The sequence below is a fragment of the Mizuhopecten yessoensis genome, unplaced genomic scaffold (genome assembly GCF_002113885.1).
Source record: "Mizuhopecten yessoensis strain PY_sf001 unplaced genomic scaffold, ASM211388v2 scaffold10973, whole genome shotgun sequence".
In the NCBI taxonomy this organism is placed as follows: Eukaryota; Metazoa; Mollusca; class Bivalvia; order Pectinida; family Pectinidae; genus Mizuhopecten; species Mizuhopecten yessoensis.
The window spans coordinates 405,090-413,780 of record NW_018408814.1 but is presented as its reverse complement, the minus strand read 5'-3'; positions in this window follow the sequence as shown (position 1 = coordinate 413,780).

Genomic DNA, 8,691 nt, shown 5'->3' with positions numbered 1-8,691 from the left:
AGTTAAATAATCAAAATTCCTAGATGTTATAAGTATCTTATAACTATCATAAAAATCATTGAACATCTATAATTATCCAAGCTATCATTTCCATCCAGGTGAGCTAAAAGTGACCACGGCCTATGATAATTACTGAGATGATGATGAGTGTTACCATTATTTAAGCACTCCTTCATTTGTATCCAAGCTGATGATGAATATCTAATCCAAATTGGTTATATATAGCAAACAATCATTCTGGGGCAGTCATATCCAACTGTACAGCTCAAGCAGTATTGCAGTGAATCTAGAATATCTACGCAAATTCTATTTTACGAAACTACGAGACTACGAGACCATGGCGAATGCACAGATTCAGGTCAAGTTTGTGAGAAACAAACGTGGCGGACGAAGTCTTGCATATGATGGTTACATTTATATTGTTAAGAACAACAGAGGTGAGAGGACCTATTAGAGCTGTGTTGATGCCACCTGCACTGCCACACTGACTACACTCAATGATATTCCAGTACGTTGACCTGGACGGAATCTGGACCAAGACGACTGCCGGGAACAGTTCCTGCTTTTTGATAATGGAGATGACTCACGCATCATCAGCTTCGCTACTACGGACAACCTCTTCGACCTTGCCAATGCTGACAACCTCTACTTTGATGGAACTTTCTTCACATGCCCTAAACTCTTCTATCAGATATACACCATCCACGGACTGATTGACGGAAAGATGTACCCACTTATCTATTCACTACTATCAGGCAAGACCCAGCAGTTGTGCACCCGTTTCCTGACACTACTGAAAGCAACCATGACCGACCTCAACCTACCTCTCAACCCAACAGTGTTCGTTGACTTCGAGACTGCAGCACACAACGCTCTACGACAAGTGTTCCTCCGGAGTGACCATCAAGGGCTGTTTTTTCCACTTCACGCAATGCATATGGAGGAAGGCCTAGCAGACCGGACTTCAACAACTTTACAGAGAGAACGACAATAGCAATCGACTTGTGCGCTTGGCCGCAGTGTTCCCCCCTGGTACCCCTGGAGAGTGTGGACGATGTGTGGTTCAACGCTTTAGGTGAACTTGAGGATGCTGACCTACCCGTGAACACAACACCTTTCACAGACTACGTCGTAACCCAGTGGATCGAGGGAGATCGTCATATTTGGAACCATTACAACACTGAAGGACCCCGCACCACCAATCACCTAGAGGCCTGGCACGGGAATTTGAAGAAGAAGGTTCACCATGCACACCCAAACATATTCGCCGTCATCAGAGTGTTCCATGAGATTCAGGCAGCCAACGAGATCAACAGGATACAACGAGATGCAGGAGGAGTCAACAGACCACGCGAGAAACGATACCGAAACTTCAGCAGCCGACTGACCCAGCTGCAGGAGCGCCTTGAGAATCAGACGATGGATCTTATGGAGTACGTACGCCAATGCAGCATCACATCTCTTACATTGTGGAGAGATAACAACAAAAATGTGTGCCTCCTGGCTGTTGGACTTGAACTTTAAATTGGAGATATGATATAAATTTGAGAGGAGGCAATTTGAGATTGCTATTACTAAACTTTACTATTCTTAATATGTGAATATTGTTAATGTATTTGTATTGTGTTATAAGTAAATGTAATGTAAAGTTTATATTGATGGATTTAACTTCTTAACATGTTTTGAAATATAATGTTAAAGTTAACTTGTCTTGTATTTGGTGGCCTAACAGTGTAATATAAATTAATATAATTAATATGCAGTGACGGTTGTATGTGTAAAAATTGTAATATAGTTGAAATGTAATCATTATGTATAAGTAGTGAAATACTCGATTGTGAACTCCTATGTAGTGCTGTTATATTCTATATTATCTGTTTAAAAGTGTAATGTAAATATTTGACTGTAAACTCTCTATATATATGTATAAGTATAAAAATATATCGATTATATATAAAGATATTTGAACCCAAAACAAGTATTAAAACCTTATTTATACCCAACATATACCACAAAGCTACAAGTCACACAGGTAACTTTCACACAAACTTTCACACAGGTAAGTAACCTGTGGGGTAAGTATGAAACAGACTATAATTGGTTTGCCATTGTCTTCCTAAATCAACACTTTCCTTTGTTATATAAAAAGTGGGGGAAACGAGAACACCCCAGCCAAAGTATCTTACCCGTAGGTTTTTACCTTGAACTGATTTACCTGTATACAGCTGTACGTGATGGATAGAAAATGAACTGGATTAATTGTCATGGACTTAATTGCCTTGAAATCACTGAATGTGAACTTGATCAGGGACAGCACATCATAATCCAAAGTGACCACAGGTGAATGGTCAATGCATTATCACTGCCTAGATTCTCAGGTATATAGATATCATACTGAAAGAAATGTATCTGTCAGCGGGTGGTCATGTTGCCCTAACAACCTTTATAACGGACACTAAAGTTATTTATACCTTAAACAAGGGACAGGCCATTACCACATGGCCAGCTGTATGCCTGTTATTTAAATTACCCCTAAGGCCTAGCTGCTGGTGTGGGGAACACGCAGTAGGCCCATGGGAGGAGGGCTGTTACGTCCATTTATATGTAAACCGTCATTTTTGTGGGGTTTTTTCCTTCAGACTATTATGATAGTTGGAATAATTTTCACGTAATGTGGTTTATAATGATTTTTTTTTACAATTCGTTTCGACAAATATACATTCCGTAAAATTTTCGACCGAACGTTTCACAAACGCTTTTTAAATGGAAAGATGTAGACGCAAGTGCTACGGAAACGATACGGAAGTGCTACGGAAACGCTTCGCAAGTGCTACGGAAATGCTACGGTAATGGTACGGAAGTACTACGGAAATGCTACGCAAGTGATACGCAAGTGATACGCAAGTGCTACGCAAACGGTACGGAAATGCTACGCAAACGGTACGCTGAAAGTGGAACAGCGAACGTGTACGGGTCTGTATAAACCTGTATACACACGTCTTCATTCCCCTTATTATGTTCCCATTATTCATAAATGATATTGCCTGAGCCGTTCTGCCCTCTGCACTTACAGAAGCCATTTATATGTTATACACCCAACTAAGTCCCAGTAATGTATGACAATCAATAGACATGGACTCAGTGTACAATGGTGCTCTCAAGTGTGTTGTAAAAAAGGAAAAGGACGGAGGGATTTTTCCGTTTTATTGTGAATAAACCAGTAATAATATTTTAACTATCGTTAAAAAAATACAACTTATGCATCCTTATGTATTCACTATGACAACTAGCCTTCACAACAGATATTGTAAAAATATTATTTCAATTTGAAAAATATCAACATTATTACATAATATTACCTCATGATTTGCTGGGTTCCCGGCGATGTGGGAGGGAGTAGTTGGTAATGAAAACCGCGAAAGCAGCTTTATTGCTACCACGTGTGGATTTTAAATTTCATTTAACTGATTTTAAAGCACTTATAACAAAATTTTGAGGATCACAGTGGCAAAATCACTGGACTCAATACATAGACAGTAAATTACATTCTTCAAAGCTTTATTTGGTGAATGGCATCCGAACTACAAAGGAGGCGCTGAGACGAGGTTGTCCTTTGCCGTGTCCGGATGGGTCATTCATACATAACCCATTATTATTGATTGAAACGTAAAGGCCAGCCTCAATGCTAGCATGCAACTTTTTTTTTTTTACAGTTTGACAGTTGTTTATATATTGTATCGACTTTCAGCCAACTCGAGAAAACTTCTATAATAACGTTTCATATCTTGAATCTCTATTCGAAACAGTTACTGTCTCTACAAGTTCAAATAATCTGAAAGTTGATTGTCTTTTAAAAAAAATATGAGTCCCCATAACCACTTCTAATCAAGTTGACGTTTGTCTTTTAACTTTGTTTGTTTTATTTTGCATTTGCTTTTGTCGACCACTAATTGGCCTCTATGACCTCCCCGATGTTGATTGGCCGTTAGATATGTTATAATAAAGTTAACAAAATTAGGAAAAGAAGTACGTGTCTTAACGCATGCTACCCTCGATATTGGTATGTTATGTGTCTTTAACAACCATTCCGTAATTCACATCCACCCTTGATCCATTAGCAAAAATAAGAGTTACTATTACATGGTTTTTGTAGAGTCTGTTTATTTGTTATCTGTTTCAAGCTGATATTGATATATATATTTTCTGCAATAAAAATACTAAATTGACTTACAATGAGGTAAGACAAATGGAACCATATAACCAATACTCATGGGGTAAGTACGTGTGATTTTTAGTCTGCAGGATAGACTAGATGGAGCCCTGTGATAGGTAAGTACACCACCATCGCAATCAGGTATAATGTGTTTGTTCTTGTGATCTTGCTGACATGCATGTCATGGTGTTTCATTTTGTCGTCACTTATATGCATTATACCAAGAGAAGGAATTTTAACTCAAGTAGTACAAAACAGACTATTAGTTAAACGTCAAAACATTTGTAAATATATCTTTTGTTTCCTGTTTAACAATAACTTGGAATGTATATTTGATGAATTAAATACATGAAAAGAAATTGTTGACTAAAAGATGTTTTAAACAGATTTATTGCAATTTCAATGATTTAAGCATTTCTAAATGCAATTTTGTGAATTGCAAGCGTAAAAACAATGTGAAAGAATACACAACAATATTAATACTCTGTAAATTATATTACGTTATCTGTCGGCCACATGAACTGGATGAGAATGACAAAGATACGGATACAGAGACTTAAATAATCCGAAGACTTATTGCAATTTCAATGATTTATGTGTGTAAAGCTGTTTAATAAATAGTTTAGTAAAAATAACAATCATATCAAATTAACGATACAAAAATCCGATACAGCAGCGCAATGACGCCTACTAAAATGGCGAAGCTCAAACCTCTAGTGATGTAAGATTGTTTCACTTTTCTTCTTAGATGCTGTGGTGCTTTGTATGAAGGACTGTAAGCTGTCCCGGACAGTTCTACCCTGGAGACGGAGCCGGGCCGGAGTTGATGTAATATATCCGTTGCTGCACGTATACCGGCCTGGACTGCACCAGACATGTATCCGTCCCATTCTATGGCGCAATCAGCGCCGGCAAAGTGCAGTCGGAGAGCAGAAAATAAATTCTTTTTTTAATGATTCCACATGCTTATACCTTCATTTTGATTAAATTAATTTCGTAATCAAAGGTTAATTTCTTTGTCAATTTATTATATTAATAAGTGATTATATAATAAATCTGTCCATTATGTTAGCTAGGAATGTCAACATTTTATAGCATGCTGTATACTATAACACTGTTTCCTATCCAGGTGGAAGTATTTGGGAAAGCGAAACACTGCGAATACATCACTATTTGAGAAACCCAATACCCCGGCAGGTTTCAAGTTAAAAAATAAACGTTAACCTCGAAATCAAAACAAAAGAGACAACACAATATTAGTTAACTTATTCCCTGATTTTCTCTGAGTGTGTTTTGACGACATATTGCCTCCCCCAAGGTTCCAATACACAGACATCTCTATATTACTATGCATAGTCTCCCCTGGTGTTCCCTTATATCGAAACTTCAACATGTAGTAAAATACCCCAATCCCCTCCCACTGGGGGTCCTGTACAGCGACACATTTACAACACAATCTGTCTCCCTACGGTTTTATACAATCACACTTTAATGGGACCTTCCCAGAGGTTTCTGTTATGCAAACACAAATACAAGACGATAGTTACCTCCCCTGTGGTTTCCGGAGACCAGCATCAAAGTTTCGCATTGCTCCTGTACTGACTCCTGCTAAAGCGCCCTCTATGAATAGCTCTTCACTCTAGTCCTTTTCAAAGTAATCCAGGCAGTTTTCCGCTTGCGACCCGAAGAAGTCTGCCAATGCGTTTTTCCTTGTGTGAGCCTGAAACAGTAGGGTTGGGTATAACAATTGAGGATTCAATGAAATTGGGAACAAACCAATTGCCTATTCTAAGCATTAGGATTATGATGTATAATATCAGTACGTAACAGTATGATGTATTATAATTTTGAACCTGAAGAGCCCTTGACGAGGGTAAAAGTACGAGTGTGAGCAGGTGCGAGTTCGTTTGTATTGTATATATTCGAATAATTATAGGTTCCGGGTACTCCGGTTTCCTCCCACAATAAGGCCCACATGTGCGCTAACATCCGGGCCACGAGAGTAATTCTATCAACTGACAGACAGCAATTATAACTTTTTCGTAGTTGTTGGGAACAATAAAGTGTATTAAGGGTTTCGTTAACAAGGTTACAGTATCATTGTAAGTTTAATATTTGGGGAATTTAAAAAAAATGACTACTTTTTAACAAACAATTTACCAATACGTACATGTATGTACGGGTCACTAAATAATTCAAACACCACTATTACTTTTAACAAAGCTATGTCCATTTTTTATATACTTCGTACTCGATACGCGTAATACAAACAATTAATACGCAATGATTTCACTTTTAATTCTACTCACTCCAAGGGTATACCCCAAGGGATTATACTTTCTGTCACCTTTTGCATTCAAAATCAATAGTATGGTAAAATTACTACGGTCGTCCACTGATGGCTTTCTAATGTGTGACCAATCAAAACATGTGAATACTATAGAAAGAGTTGCAGCATGTTCTTAACAAACCACAAACCTGGGCAAATGAAAATGGCTTTAATTTTCAAATAAAAAATTGAGTGTATGCACTCCTGCGTCCACCAAAACTTACACAATAATCTCTGTTAAACTATTCAACAAGCACAATTTCTTATTTTCGACCTAAAATTGTCTTTTCTACGTCATATATATATTTGAAAGAGAAATGCTCTCAATCTCTAAATGTTCTCATGTATCTATTGTCCAGACAGATTGATAAGCAGACCGTGACCTACTGCTAGTTTACGTCGCTCATTGATTCAAAGTTTGACTTTGGTTTGGAAAAGTCTCGCATTCTTCCGTTCAATACATCCCACAATTTCTTTTACACACAGTTTTATATACCGATAGCTCTAAGGTCGTAAAGGAACTTGCTGCAGTATGTGTTGTTGGCAACCTGTCGTTTGCTTTCCACTTCTTACATTTTACAAAAAAAGCAATATTCTGTTGTTTCGTTGTCGCTACTACAAATATTAAAAAGTCGGAACTTTGACAATGTTCTCATGCAAAACATCGCCCTGCGTATTAACAGGATTGTAGTGTTCTGCCACAAGATTTATCTCAGTCTGTAAACCCGGTCCTGTCAGAATAAGAAGACTACAAACGAAAGGTACACAATTTCTTTTAACAAGTATATCATATCGCAGAGAGTAAGTTGTCCTCTCGCGACTACACATGGGCCATACCTATATTACACATGGTTACATTTAACGTAAGGAAGGTCAACCTTATTGTCATGCATGTGATCAACCTTTGAAAGTAAAACATTTCATGATTGAATGCAATAATGTTAAACAAATACGTGACAGATTCTATAATGCACCGTGCATGAAAAGTTTACTACGTGCAGATTCTTTCAATTAAAATATGCATGTTTACCGTGTTGTCTTGCCCTAAATGACCGTAAAACGACACAAAATCAAAAACAATACCCACTTTCTGTCTGCTCCATTGTATAGACCGATCTCCCGCCAAGAACGCCACCAGCGCGGGACATCCATTCGGAGTTGTTGCATCGCACAAACCAGACATAGGGCCTACGTCACATCAGCTCACGTCAATAGGACCGCCATACTTCCCACCCTCTCCAGGTTGGCCATCGGAACTCCAGAACGCCTGTCATGAAGTTATGTAAGCAAGAAAACAAGGAGTATCTATCTTACATTGTAATTAAAACTTGAATTGAAACTTTAAACAAATAAAAAATTGAAAAAAATAAAGAGTTTTAATGTTTTAAGTTATAAATCGATTGTGTATCTCTAATATTAGTATTATTTTACATCCTTTGTTGCTTTTGGACACAAAAGGTTGAAAGGCCCAATAGAAGTGGTTTTACAAACTAATAAGATTAAGAAACATGAAGCAAATACAATTTTAAAAACACAAAAATGGATCAGGATTTTTGGTTCCGTTTCGGACATTTGTATTTCAACCTTATTGTAATATACCTCAACAATTTCACCAATATACCACCTCCAGCACACTACATAATTCACACACATGTCCTTGAAGGGACATCACGTGAAGAGCCATTTTTTAAATGAATGTATGTGTTGTATGCACTTCCACTTATGTTTCCTTGCTATCCCTATATGTATAGTCCTGTTTCAAATGTCCAGTTTGACCACTTCACGGCACTTGAACTGTTCCGGGAAGCCCTGTTCGAAATAGCGCCAATAACGTCACCTGATGGTTTTGAAACGAGGCAGTAAACACGGGTGGTCTCACCGAGATGCAAAGTTTCCAAAAGGGCCCAGACAGAGCTCGAGGGGCCGTCAGGCAACTGCAACTTCTTACCGCACTATGAAACAAGGGCATATGACTTCTAAGTCCGTGTTGAAACTTATTGAATCAGTCATTATTCATCATCAGAAGTTAGTTGCACACATATTCAGAAATTAAATGAAGAAAAATATGTTGGCATCTCGGCATTATTTATAGATACCAGGAAATATCTATTACCGGACTGTGACCGGTAGAAATGGGTACGGGGCTACA